At 43.1% G+C, this 15,025-nt stretch overlaps 1 protein-coding gene across 3 annotated transcripts in view; it reads right to left on the bottom strand.

The window, feature by feature from the left end:
• The window catches only part of LOC140715182 (palmitoyltransferase ZDHHC16B-like), a 30,315-nt gene extending 18,926 nt beyond the window's left edge, over positions 1 to 11,389 (bottom strand). For 2 of the 3 annotated variants that reach the window (XM_073027018.1, XM_073027020.1), the window contains exon 1: positions 11,268 to 11,389. The gene's annotated coding sequence lies outside the window, so the exon portion shown is untranslated. Of the gene's footprint in view, positions 1 to 2,133; positions 2,268 to 11,267 lie in introns of all 3 variants that reach the window. The other variant, XM_073027019.1, reaches the window with a different exon arrangement.
• Positions 11,390 to 15,025: the final 3,636 nt, after the last annotated feature.

Below are 15,025 nucleotides of genomic sequence, written 5' to 3'. Positions count from 1 at the left end.
TGAATGGTTGAGCAGTGTGGTAAAAGCAACCTTGCACAACATCAGTAAGACCAAGGATTTGGTTATGGACTTCAAGAAGGGGAACTTGGAAGAATACACATTAGTCCCACAGACTCCCAAGTAGTCGTGGACACAGGTCAGCACACTACAAAACCAGCCTCCCCTCCATGGCCTTTCTCTGCACTTCTTGCCTCAGAAAAGCTACCAACATAATCAAAGACCCCATCCACCCTATGTACTCTCTCCTTGCCCTTCCCATTGGTCAAAAGGTACAAAAGCTTGAAATCACCTAGCAGCAGGCTCAAGGACAGCTTCCTCTGTTATATGATTATTGAATAGTATCCTAGTATGACAAGATTGACTTGACCCCACAATCTACCTCATGTCCTTGCACCTTGATTGCCTTTCTTGCACTCTCTCTCTAACTGTAACACTTTGTTCTGCACTCTGTGATTGTTTTCCCTTGTACTACCTCACTACACTGGTGTGATGAAATGATCTGTATAATGGCATGAAAACAAGGTTTCTCACTGTACCTCAGTACATGTGACAATAATTATCAAACTAATGTGCTGCCTGAAAGGGGAATGTAGGCAGATTGAGTTGCAACTTTCAAAAGCAAATGAAGGGGAATTTTTTCAGGACTATGGGCAAAGAATGTTGCAATGGGATACTGTACAGAAGACCCAGCAGAATCACGACAGTATGAATCGTTTCTTCCAGTGATGATCTGATAATCCTCGGAGTTCTGAAGCAGAGATTAAAACTTGCTTACTGTTAATGCGCAGCACAACATTTAATTTTGAAAAGCATCACAACAGATTCCAAATATCCCCTTCAGGTTAATCTCGAGACAGTAAATCGTATTGAAACTAAGAACAGGAATGAATCCAGATGGAGAACGGAGGTTCAGTCATGGAAATAGATCTTCATGCTTGTGTTACTGGACCTTGATCCAGACATGTTAAATTCAAGTAATTAAATAGAATGTGACTGAAATAAACAAGTTTGTGCTGAAAACTGAAATAATGAAAGTACAAAACTTGCTAACTCACTAATCAAAGGGAACATTTGACTTAGAAGCAAAGACTATTCAAGTATTTGACCACAACATCAATCCTTTCTGGAAATAATGAAAGAAAAAACAATCTCCTACTCTAAACACATCTGCCTGGTTTATATCCACCCCCTATTCCCTGCCTGCCAGCTGGTGGCACAGTGACATCAGCGCTGGACTCCGGAGCAAAGGTTCCCAAGTTCGAACCCAGTCGGACCGCTCCCGGACACGCTTTCCATCCGTGCTGGGGTTGAGTGTCGAGCTCGCAACTCGGCCTCGTAAAACAAAACACTGCGCTGTGAGAAGGACGTGGGGGACCACTCACAGAATCTTTCCTCCAAGACAACCACTTGAAAAAATAAGTGGTTGCCGAGGCTCTGGCAGAGTATAGCACACAAAATAAAAAATTCCCTGCCTGTTCCTGTCGAAATGTCTCTCAAATGTCGCTATCATATCAGCTTCAACCATTTCTCCATGTTCCAGGCATCTACCAACTCGTGTGGGAAAAAACTTGCCTCACAAATCTCATCTAAACTTTCCCCCTCTGACTTTATTAGCCACACTCTCTGGTATTTGTTACTTCTACTCTGGAACAAGGATTTTGACTGTTAACGTATCATAATTTTATGTCAGTGCATCAGTTTATCGGGGCAGCCACTTATTTGGAAGAACTCTTAAAGAACAAAAGCTAATTAAGAAAATAGCCACTATTCCCTTTGTTTTGGAACACTATGCCACTTAATTGGGACAGGAAATTGCTGCCAAATAGTTTCTAACAACCATCAGCTGTTAGACATTATACTGCGGTTAGAGCAGACAGTTTTAATATACTGTCAGTTGAGTGTGTGTGTGTTCAAAAGCCATTATTTTTGTCACTGATAGTTAGTGATAAATAAGCAAGAAGACAATTCAGAACTGTTTTGCTCACTGCAGTTTCAAGCATTCAGAATTGAAGTTGCCAGAAATGGCTAGGAGTGTAAATTAAACAATTTAATTACTTCAACAAGTTAGGAACGACAAAGAACCTGAAGATATCAATAAGGTGCATCATGTCAATTATTGCAATGTTCATTTACCTTACGTGCACAGATGATGTCTCTGCCAGGCATCCGGAGAATCTCAGCAAAGAGTCAAGTGGGGGAATCTTGTCACTTGGGGTCTTGAGATGTGAATGATTGTGTACAGCTTCAGCAGTTGGAACTGTACTCCGCTATGAGGGTTGGAAGGGTAAGCAGACAAATTTTGGAGCAGAATTTGCCTTGGAAGCCTTTCCTGTACACAGCTGTGCGTGGGGAAGTAGCTACATCTGACAGACGGTCAGCTGGATCCCACCAGACTCTGCAGTGGGTATGCTGGAACCAGTAGTAATCCAGGTGCTGGCCCTGAATGAAGTGCTAATATGTCCTGGTCATGATCACACTTAGTGTATGATAGCTTTATAGTTTTTTGCTCGGTGTGCCGTTGAAGCACAACATTTGAAACATGTTAAGTGTTCCTTTAGAATGTGCCCCCGGTTTGCAAGCAGTTTTTCTCCAAATCCTCCGTGTTTTCTTAGGGGGTGAGGTTTCTTACGGTAGGGAATTGTCTATTGGATTTCATAGTAAAGTTTTCTACTTCAGTTCTGCCCTCCATGTTAGGGGTTTTGGTTTACCGTGCTTTTGCTGACATGTACAGGAAGTTGAAAGCATAAAACTAGGATTATTTTACATTATTTATCTATTTAGAGATACAGCACAGAACGAGGCCTTTCTGGCCCTTTGACCTGCTCTGCCAGAAACCCCCCAATTTAACCCTAGCCTAATCACAGGACAGTTTACCTACTGACCAGTACATCTTTAGACTGTGGGAGAAAACCAGAGCACCCTGAGGAAACATTCCACAGGAGGACGTACAAACTCCTTACAGAAGCCACCAGGATTGAACTCTGACGTCCCAAATAGTAATAGCATTGCGCATTTCTGCAAGGAGGGAGATGTATTCCACAAAAAATGAAAATGGTGGATAGGGGGCACGATACTTTGCTTTATACTTGAACCCTTCAGTTATCCACTGTTTTTGCATATTGCTTCGTAGTTTCTCCACTACAGGGTTTATTCCTCTTGCTGTATCCAAGAAACTCAGCCCTTGTAAGTAAAGGGCTTTTGTGGCTTGCAGTTCCGCCAACAAATCTGCAAGCTCCCATAACTTCTGCGAGTCTTTGGGAGTGCTTGATGGCCTGACTTCCAGGATAGATAACTGGCAGACTTGTTGTCCTGCTGTGACTTGGTCTCGACAAGCCAAATCTAATGCACCTACAGTTCATGTGGAGAATGGATTGCCAAATGTGTGTCCTGGGATGGACGGAGGTTCAGTCTGTCCATGTTTGTGCTGATGGGATTGGCATCAGTAGCAACTCTTGACTGATGTCTTTGCTGTGGTTCAACTGTGGAAGGAAGGGGATGTTGTGGGTCTTTGTTGCTGTGGACCTTGACTGTCAATACCTAGACAACCTGCCTGAGTGGTGTGGACAGCTTCTCCTTGAAGAGCTAGAGTTCTGGAGCACAAAAAGCATTTGGACATATTCTTTAGTAAGATGCATTGGCTGTTGTGACACAAAGTATGACTGATTCTGGTTAGGCACTCCACTAAGTCAGCTGCAGCTTCATATTAGCCTGATTCTGCTGAGGTAACCTCAGCTTCACACTCTTCCTTGAGTGCATCTAATGAGCTCAATACATGCTTTCTGTGTCTATACGAGCTTTCTCCACACTTAAGCAAACACTGCTCTCATTCTTGTCACTTCAGCTTTAACACGAGCTCATGATGCTAATTGTGGTTTCGCTTCAGCGTCAGGAAGACGCAATCGATGAGCCACATCCTGACCTCACTTTCAGGTCTTGGCGATCAATGTTGCTCGGGTCAGAAGCTAGCAACTGTCTACAGCATTCAGACGCAGATCCAGTCCATGGGCGATGCCTCTGAAGACCAGCCACCTTTTCTCTACTGCCCTCACTGTGTGCGTGAATACAACTATGCAGCGAGCTAAATTACTTCTCAAAAATCAACCAAGATGGAAGCTTTCTTCAGGGTTTTTAGTGAGATCTCTATACTTTGAAAAGCTATTGCTGCTTTAAGGGCAAATCAAGAGTGGATGGAAATGTGAGTCGTTCTACCATGCTTCAAATCAAATAAAAACTAACATGCACAGGACACGATACAAAAACAACTTACGTATAGGAGGTGATTTTCATACAAAATGAACTGTGCCTCTAGAGGGCAGAACAAGCAAGATGTAATCTGCAGTTTTTACTAACACAATTTGTATTTTTAAACAAACTTGTATTTTCACAATATGTGGTGTTTTTCTCCACCTAATGGTGGCAAAGCAGTATAACAGTTAATCACCTTTTCATTTTTCATTGGCTAAGTATTAGCGCATGATGCACATACGGTGACTATATCTTTTAACTGGCCCTTCATTTATCTCAGCAATTTGCCTTATCTCAGTATAAAAGCGTCAGTCTCTTATTGAGGATCCCCATCACCCAGGACATGCCTTCTTTTCATTGTTACCACCATCAATGAGGTACAGAAGCCTGAAGGTACACACTCAATGATTCAGGAACAGAACCCATGAACACCTCACTTTTTAAAAAATATTATTTCTGTTTTTGCACTACTTTTAATTTAACTATTTAATATGCATATATATATGTACTGTAACTGACCTATAGTTACTTCTATATTATCACGTAGTGTGTTGTACTACTGCTGCTAAGTTAACAAATTTCACGACATATGCCAGTGATATTAAACCTAATTCTGAAAAATTGCCAACTTGTCTTTCTCTTTGTTTCAGTTCTTCCTTTTAGCTTCAAATTTTCTGTATCTGCCCTTTGTTTAAACTTTAAAATAAATGATTGTGAAACAAGTTTTCACTCATTCTTGGACTCCTCAAAGAACCTGGGGATTGAAAAAAAAATCACCAGATCCTGCACCCCTCAGCAACAATACACTCCAGGGGAAACAATCCATCTTTCACTCAAGCTCTCCAGTCCCAGTAACATCTTCGTGAATTTTTCCTTCACCTTTTCCAGCCTAATGACGTACTTCCAATAGTTAAGTAACCTGAAACGCACACAATACTCCAAATATAGTCACCAAAAGTCTTGCCCAATTGTTACACAATACCCAATTCTTGTACTCAATGCTTTGACAGATGAAGTCAAGATGAAGGCATACCCTGTGGAATCAATATTCGTTTATTATTGTCACACGTACCAAGATACAGTGAAAAGCTTGTCTAAACATATCAAATCATGACAGTGTATTGAGCAAGAACAAGGTAAAACAAGGCAGAATAAAGTATAAAAGTTACCAAAAGAGCATAGTCCAGCTAAACGATAAAGTGCAAGATTATAATGAAGTAGATTATGGGGCCATGTGTCCATGTACAAGAGGTTGCCAAATGAGGATTTATGTACTTGTACTACTAGGTCTCTCTGTTCTACAGTCCCTTCTGGGTCCTGGCATTTCCTGTGCAAGTCCTGCCCAGGTTTAGCTCATCAAGTTAAGTGTGAGCAGCATGAGCGTAGTAGTTACTGCAATGCTATTACAGCGACAGGGACCAGGGCTCAATCAGAGTCACAGAACAGTACAACACAGAAGCAGGCCCTTCACCCATTCTTGTCCATGTGAACCATTTAAACTGCCTAGTCCCATCAACCTGCACCCAGCCCATACCCTTATCTAAACTTCTCTTAAATGCTGAAATCATAATTACATGCACCACTATAGTGCTGGCAGCTCATTCCACACTATAAGGTTTCCCCTCAGTGTTCTCCTTAAACATCTCACCTTTCACCCTTAACCCATGATCTCCAGGTAGTCCCATCCACCCTCAGTGAAAAAAGCCTGGTTGCATTTATCTATACCCCTCAATTTTGTATAGCTCTATCAAATCTCCCCTCAATCTTCTACATACTAATCTATTCAATCTTTCTTTATAGCTCAAGTCCTCCAGTCCCAGCAATATACTTGTAAATTTTCTCTGTACTCTTTCAATCTTTCCTGTAGGTAGGTGACTAAAACCAAACAATACTCCAAGCAACACACACAAAATACTGGAGGAACTCAGCAGGCCAGACATCATCTAGGAAAAGAGTACAGTCAACATTTCAGGCTGAAATACTTCGGCAGGACTACAGAAAAGAAGCTGAGGAGTAGATTTTCAAAATCTACACAAAATTCCAAATTACGTCTCACCAATGTCTTATACAAGGTCAACATCCCATCTCCTGTACTCAGTACTTTGATCTATGAATACCAACGTGCCAAATGTTTTCTTTACAAACCTTCTACCTGTGACGCCACTTTCAATGAATTATGGTCTTGTATTCCCTGATCCTTTTGCTCCACCACACCCCTCAGTGCCCACTATGCAAGTCCTATCCTGGTTGGTCCTCCCAAAATGCAACATCTCACACTTGTCTGCATTAAATTCCATCTGGTATTTTCAGCCCGTTGTTCCAGCTGGTCCAGATCTCGCTGCAGGCTTTCATATTCTTCTTCGCTGTCCACTACAGCTGCAATCTTGGTGTCATCCACAAATCTGGTGATCACGTTAACCAAATTATCACTGAGGCTGTTGATGTAAATAGCAAACAACAGTGGATCCCTGATCCCTGCGGCACTAGTCACAGGCCTTCGAAGTAAATTTATTATCAGAGTACATATGTGTCACCGCATAAAACCCTGAGATTCTTTTTCTGTGGGCATACTCAGCAAATCTACAGAACAATGACTATAACAGAATAAATGAAAGATGAACCAGAAGAGAACAACTGTGGAAATGGAAGTATAAACAGCAATAAATAACGAGAACCTGAAATAAGAAGATAGAAGTCCTTAAAATGAGATCACTGGTAGCGGGGAAAGTGAGTGCAGTTATCCCCTTTTGTTCAAGAGCCTGATGATTGAGGGGTAGTAACTGTACTTGAACCTGGTGGTGCGAGTCCTGAGGCTCTTGTACCTTCTACCTGATGGCAGCAGTGAGAAAAGAGCATGGCCTGGATGGTGAGGATGATGACACTGCCTTTCTAATACAGAGTTGCATGTAAATGTGCTTAATGGTTGGGCAGATACTCTACCTCTGATCCTCCAATGAGGTCAGACTCATGGACTTCTGGTTTCCTCTCCTGAAATGAAGCAGTTCCTTGGTCTTGCTGACATTGAGTGAGCGGTTGTTGTTAATAACACCTCTCAGTCAAATATTCCATCTCCTGTGTGCAGATTCATCACCACCTTTGATACGGCCCACAACAGTGGTGTCATCAGTAAACTTGTACATGGTGTTAGTGCTGTACTTAGCCTCACAGTCATAGGTGTAGAGCAAGTAGAGCGAGGGGCTAAGCAAACATCCCTGTAGTGCACCTGTGCTGATGGAGATCACGTAGATGTTTTTGCCAATCCGAACTGACTGGGATCTACAAGTGAAGAAATCCACAATCCAATTGCACAACAAGGCGTTGAGGCCAAGGTTTACTGATTAGTTTTGAGAGGATGTTGGTATTAAATGCTGAGATGTAATCGATAAAGAGCATCCTGGTGTGTGCATCTTGCTGTCCAGCTATTCCAGGGTTATGTGAAGAGCCAATGAGATGGCATCTGCTGTGGGCCTGTGCGGATCTTAGTCGCCTCTCAGGCAGGAGCTGATATGTTTCATCACCAGCCTCTCAAAACACTTCATCACTGTGGATGTAACTGCAAATGGGCGATAGTCATTGAGGCAGGTCACCACGCTCTTCTTGGGCATCAGTTTACTTGAAGCAGTTGAGTACCACAGCAGTTGAGAGGTTAAGGACATCAGTGAACACACCAGCCAGATGGTCAGCACAGGTCTTCAGTACATCATCAGGTACCCTGTCCGGACCAGATGCTTTCCTTGGATTCACCCTCCTGAAGGCGACCCACATGTCTGTTTCAGGTACTGAGATCAAAGGATCATCAGGAGATGTGGGCATTCATGATGGTCCCTCTATGTTCTGGCGGTCAAAGCAAGCATAGGCAGCACTGAGCTAATTTGGAAGCAAAGACCTGCAGTCCCCCATGCCACAAGATTTAACTTTGCTGGAGGTTATAACATTCAAACCCTGCCACAGCTGTTGAGCATCCCTTGTTGATTCCAGAGAGGCAACTATCCATTACCACTATCTGGCTTCTACTACAAAGCCAATGCCTAATCTCTGTTACTACCTGATCTTAAATGCCAAGTGACTGAACCTTGTTGACCAACCTCCCATGCTGGACCTTGTCAATTGCTTTGCTAAAGTCCATGTAGACAACATCCACTGCCTTGCCTTCATCAACTTTCCTGGTAACTTCCTCGAAAAGCTCTACAACTTTCGTTAGACATGACCTACCACTCACAAAGCCATGCTGACTAGTCCTAATCAGTCCCTGTCTATCCAAAATATCTCGTCACCTTCCAATAACTTTCCCACTACTGATGTCAGGCTCACCAGCCTATAATTTCCTGATTTATTCTTAGAGCCTTTCCTAAACAGTGGAGCAACATCAGCTATACCCCAATCGGCCAGTACCTCTCTGCCACTAAGGATGATTTAAATATCTCTGCTAAGGACTCTATAATTTGCACACTTGCCTCTCACAGGGTCTGAGGAGACACCATGTTAGGCCCTGGGATTTGTCCACCCTAATTTACCTCAAAACGGAAAACACTTGTCTGTAATCTGTATAGGGTCCTTGATCTCCCTGCTTCTTTGCCTCATTTCTATGGACTCTATTCCATCTTCTGAGTAAATACAGATTCAAAAAATCTATTAAGAACTCATCCATTTCTTTTGGCTCCACACATGGATTACCATTCTGATCTTCCAGAGGACCAATTTTGTCCTTTGCAATCCTTTTGCTCTTAACATATCTGTAGAATCCCTGACGAATTCTCCTTCCCCTTGTCTGTTCGGGCAACCTCATGCCTTCTTTTAGCCGTTCTGATTTTGTAAGTGTTCTCTTGCATTTCTTATACTCCATTAGAATCTCATCTGTTCCTACCTGCCTATACCTGCATGCACTTCCTTTTCCTTCTTTAATCAGGGCCCCAATATCTCTTGAAATCCAAGGTTCCTGAAACATGTTATCCTTTCCTTTTATTCTGACAGGCACATTACAAGCTTTGTACTTCGAAAGTTTCAGTTTTGAAGACTTCACACTTACCAAATACACCTTTGCAGAAAATAGCCTGTCCCAATCCACACCTGCCAGATCCTTTCTGATAACATCAAAATTGGCCTTTTAGAATCTTAACCCACAGACCAGACTTTGAAACTATTGGTATTATAATCACGAGATGCAAAGTATTCCCCTACACAAACTTCTGCCACCTGCCCTGTCTCAATCCCGAATAACAGATCCAAGTATCACACACTCTCTTGTTGGAAATTCCATATACTGATTAAGGAAACTTTCCCGAACACATTTGACAAACTCTATCCCATCTAGTCCTTTTATAGTATTGGACTTCCAGTCAATATGCGGAAAGTTAAAATCACCTCCCATCACAACCTCTTGTTTCTTGCAACAATCTGCAATCTCACTACAAGTTTGTTCCTCTAAATCCTATGGATGGTTAGGTGGTCTATAATATAGTCCCATTAACAAGGTCATTCCTTTTTTTATTCTCCAGTTTCACCCATAAAGCCTCACTAAACAAGTTCTCCAGTCTGTCCTCACTGAGCACTTCCATGGTATTTTCCCTGACTAGTAATGCCCCCCTCCTCCTTTAATCCTTCCCGCTCTGTTGCATCCAAAACAACAGAACCTGGAACATTGAGCTGCCAGTCCTGTCCCTTCTGCAACCAAGTCTCTCTAATGGCTACAATATCAGAATTCCATGTATTGATCCATGCCCCGAGCTCCTCTGCCTTTCCTACAATACTTCTTGCATTAAAATACACAAAACTCAGGACATTAGTCATATCATGCACAACCTTTTGATTTCTGACTTTGTTTAAGGTCTTAACAACATATCTGTTCTGTTCCCATTCCCCCCCTGCAACTCTACTTTTAACTCCTCCCCACAACTAACCAACCCCGCCCCCCGTGTAGTACTAGTATTAGTTCCCCTACAATTTAGGTGTAAACCACTGTCTGTAAGGAGCCTGTACATTGGTCTCGTGACCACATGGCTTTCATCCGGGTGTTTGTTTCCTCCCACACTCAAAAGGAGTAAGGGTTTGTAGTTTAATTGCATACATGGCTGAAATTAGGTGGCACAGACTCATTGGGCCAGAAGGGCCTGTTACCATGCTGTATCTTGAAATAAAATAAAATACATTTGTATTTGTCCAAGGTAAATTCAAACACATGGTCCACATAGACAGATGATCTATATTATGCCATAATCTTCCTGACAGTTCACTATACCGCTAATTTTGCAAATTTACTAACCAGGCCATCTACACTGTCATCCAAATATGGGAAACAATGTTGGACCCAGCACTATCACAGGCCTCCAATCTGCAAAAGATCCCTCGAGGGAGGGATGGTGAAGGCAGAGAGATGGTGAAGAGTGGAGGAGGGAAGCCACAGTGTAAACTCACGCCCAGCTGTTACTCTCACCAGCCTATGTTCATCCCCACCAGGTGCAGGCAATTTCCATCAGCCCATCAGAGGCAACAACGGGACACCACAACCGCCCCGCAGCACCCTCTGACTCCAACCACCAAGTCCATATTGTATTCATTTGCCTCGCTCATGTTGTAATCTAATCTTCTACGCCAACGGCTAATATGCAAAGGCACATAGACATCATCTACCACCCTGCTCTCATCAATCCTCTTGATCACGTCTTCAGAAAAAACCTCATTTGTAAGACCCCCATTCTCAAGTAACCGCGCTAACTATTCCTAACCAACCTGCCAATTTCCTTTCCAGTGCTCATGAAGGGTCTTGGCCAACTTGGGGGGGGGGGGCGTAGTGGAAGGAGAGGCTTAAAAGAAAGATGCAGCAAACGTGAGAGTGGGGAAGACTGAGGAGTAGATTAGGTGACAGGGCAAACGGGGATAAGGGGAGAAGCGGCAGTGTGATATCAGGGAGGGGGCAGAAGGTGATGGAAAGACGATCAGATGGGAAATGGGGCAGATGATGAGGGAGGGAATTGGGATGAAGAACGGAAGAAGCCGCAGTCAACGCTCACAAGCGCTGCTCTCACCGTTGTTCCGGCAACCTCTCTCGGCCCGGCCGCTCCTCCCGTCCACTCCAGCCGCCACCTCACATCAACCTAGTTGAGGCAACAAAGACGGGACACCCTAACTGCGCCTGCGCAATACTCTGGCACGCCACTGCCCATCCGCCGCATCCTGGGAGCTGGAGTCCATTTAAAGTCAGCGAAAGGAAACCTCCGGCGATGTTGCTGTTGAAAACTACAGTTCCCGTCAGCCTTCCCTCCCATTCATTCAGCAAGACATGAGGAATCGTTGAGAGGTATGCTCGATTCACATGCCTACAAAGAAACAGGTGGCGTCGGAACTGGAAGGCGACAGTATGGAGGTGTCACCACTCGCCTCCTATTCCAGCTTTAGTCGCCATCCATCAGAGCTAAAGTAGGAGCCTGAAGAACGATTCAAGAACATCTCTCTACCCCCGCCATCATGTTTCTAAATGGACAACGAACAGTACCTCACTATTTTTCCTCTTTTTGCACTATTTATTTAATTTTATAAGTAAAATTACACTGAGCACTGGATCCCCACAAGGCTGTGTGCTTAGCCCATTGCTGTTTACACTGCTAACACATGACTGTGCAGCCAGATTCAAGGAGAACCTGATCATTAAATTTGCTAATGATACCACAGTGGTGGGGCTCATCAGCAAAAGTGATTAAATAATGTACAGCGAGAAGGTCAAACACTTAGAGAGCTGGTGCAGTGACAACAACTTGATGCTTAATGTCACCAAAACCAAAGAGATTATCGTCGATTTCAGACGGTCTCAGCCTGAGCACACACCCCTCAGCATCAGCGGCTCCACAGTGGAGAGAGTGGAAAACATCAAGTTCTCGGACAATCTCACCTGGTCCAGGAACACCACTGGGATTGTGAAACGAGCCCAGCAGAGATTGCACTCTCTGAGGAAGCTTAAACAAGTGTCACTCCCCACTAACATCTTAACTACATTCTACAGAGGCGTGGTTGAGAGTGTGCTGACCTTTTGCATCACAACCTGGTACTACAGCTGCAGTGCTGCCGACAAAAAAGCCTTGCAGAGGGTGGTTAGGGGAGCAGAGAAGGTTATTGGGGTCTCCCTACCTTCTGTCCAAGACCTCTTTCAGAGTCGATGCCTCCAGAAGACACGGTACATCATTAAAGACCCCTCTGCCATCAGGTAAACGTTACAGGAGCATCAAAACTAAAACCACAAGGCTACTAAACAGCTTCTTCCCACAGGCAGCCAGACTGCTAAATAGCTGCTCTACCTGATTCTGCTTTGGACACTTTAAACTTGCACTGGACACTTATAACTTGTTTTTAACTGACATGCGGCTGTTGTGTTTTACTATTTATTATGTTTATTATTTAGTGTTGCGTTTGTTATGTTATGATTGCACTGCTCCTGGGAAACGCTGTCTCATTCTGCCCTGCAGAGTTGATGTACGGTTAGAATGACAATAAAGTTTTTGAATCTTGAAAATTATAAAATTAAAGTAATTATATACAAGTGTGTGTATATAAAGATGCAACAGACAAGAATGAAGACTGAGTAGATTATATATATTTATTTATTGTAAATTATACTTTTTATTGTTTTACAATGTATTACTGCTGCAAAACAACAAATTTCACGACATATGCCAGTGATGTTGAACCCGATTCTGATTGTGCAGAATAGTTCACTAATGCATTATTAGTCTACTTAACAATAAAAAGCCACGTCAACATAAGATAGTTCAAAACCTTCTTCCCTGACTACCGTGCCCAGTTCTAATCATTGGCAAAACTAAGTTCTCCTAAGATATGTTAAAATTATTTGCTGTGGAGATATCTTCCTGAAGGGTCCATTTTATATGTGGCCTCTTGAATGTTGCAGTGTGGGGTGTGGTTGAAGTTGGAGCCAGTGGAATTAGTTTTGCAAGTATCAGTACAGGAACCGTGTTCCAGCAAGGGACAATGTCAAAATAACTATCACAGTGAGAGCTGGTAGCTAGATGTGTCAGTAAGTGCACATTCCAGTACACTTGAAACAAGACCTATGTCAGGATGCTGTTCATCAATTATAGCTCAGCCTTTTAACGCCATCATTCCCACAATCCTGACTGAGAAGTTACAGAACCTGGTCCTCTGTACCTCCCTCTGCAATTGGATCCTTGACTTCCTAACCAGAAGACCATAATCTGTGCAGATTGGTGATAATCTCCTCCTCGCTGACGATTAACACTGGTGCACCACCGGCATATGTGCTTAGCCCACTGCTCTACTCTCTCCATACCCGTGACTGTGTGGCTAGGCAAAGCTCAAATACCATCTATAAATTTGCTGATGATACAACCATTTTTGGTACAATCTCAGATGGAGACAAGAGGGCGTACAGGAGTGAGATATGCCAACTAGTGGAGTGGTGTCGCAGCAACAACTTTGCACTCAATGTCAGTAAAATGAAAGAGCTGATCATGGACTTCAGGAAGGGTAAGACGAAGGAACACACATTCTTCATACAGGGATCAGAAGTGGAGAGTGTGAGCAGTTCCATGTTCCGGGTGTCAAGATCACTGAGGATCTAAGCTGGTCCCAACATATCGATGAAGTTATAAAGAAGGCAAGACAGTGACTATACTTCATTAGAAGTTTGAAGAGATTTGATAGGTCAACAGAAACTTCTGTAGATGTACTATGGAGAGCATTCTGACAGGCTGCATCACTGTGTGGTATAGGGGTTGGGGGGGGGCAGAAGCTATTGCACAGGACTGAAAGAAGCTGCAGAGGGCTGTGAATTTAGTCAGCTCCATCTTGGGTACCAGTCTACAAAGTACCCAGGACATCTTCAAGGAGTGGTGTCTCAGAAAAGCAGCGTCCGTTATTAAGGATCTCCAGCACCTCAGGACATGCCCTCTTCTCACTATTACAAGCAGGTAAGAGGTACAGAAGCCTGAAGGTACACACTCAGCAATTCAGGAACAGATTCTTCCCCTCTGCCATCCAATTCCTAAATGGCCATTGAGTCCCTGAACACTACCTCACTTTTTTAATATATATTTGTACTTTTGCACAATTTTAAACCTATTCAATATGTGTATACTGTAATTGATTTACTTATTATGTTTTTCTTCTTCTGTATTATGTATTGCACTGAACTGCTGCTGCTAAGCTAATAAATTTCATGAAATATGCCAGTGATAATAAACCTGATTCTGATTCTTTAATCATATCCCTTCCATGTTGTCATAGCACAATGTCAGCCAACAATCCGGCACTCAGATCAGATCACCAAGGTAACTGGAGGTGAAGCTAACTCTTGAATGCAGTGATTTACTAGGTTCCCAGATCTCATAAGATCCACAGATTTCCCTCCTTGAAGAGCGTTAGTGGATTTTTACCACAATCTGGTATTTTCATGGACACCATGACAAGGAGTAGCTCGTTATTTCAGATTTAATTAATGTATACTCCCTGCTGTTCAAACCACTTTCTCTGGGTCAACAGTCCATTCCTTGGGCTTAATTGAACCACTACAGAGAGAACATCACCAGTAGGCTATCCTGGTCCAACCACATTGATACAGCCAAGAAACCACAGTGGCACATCCACTTCCTCAGAAGGCAAAAGGAAATTAGCTTGCGCTGTCGACCCTTACCAATTTTGACTGATACAACATAGAAAGCATTCTATCTGGATGCATCACAGATTGGTGTGGTAACTGCTTGGCAGAGGACCACAAGAAATTGCAGAGAATTGTGGACACAACTCAGCCTATCAA

The sequence above is a fragment of the Hemitrygon akajei genome, chromosome 23, assembly GCF_048418815.1.
Source record: "Hemitrygon akajei chromosome 23, sHemAka1.3, whole genome shotgun sequence".
In the NCBI taxonomy this organism is placed as follows: domain Eukaryota; kingdom Metazoa; phylum Chordata; class Chondrichthyes; order Myliobatiformes; family Dasyatidae; genus Hemitrygon; species Hemitrygon akajei.
Note: the sequence above shows the minus strand (reverse complement) of the source record. Positions and strands in the feature narration are given on the sequence as shown.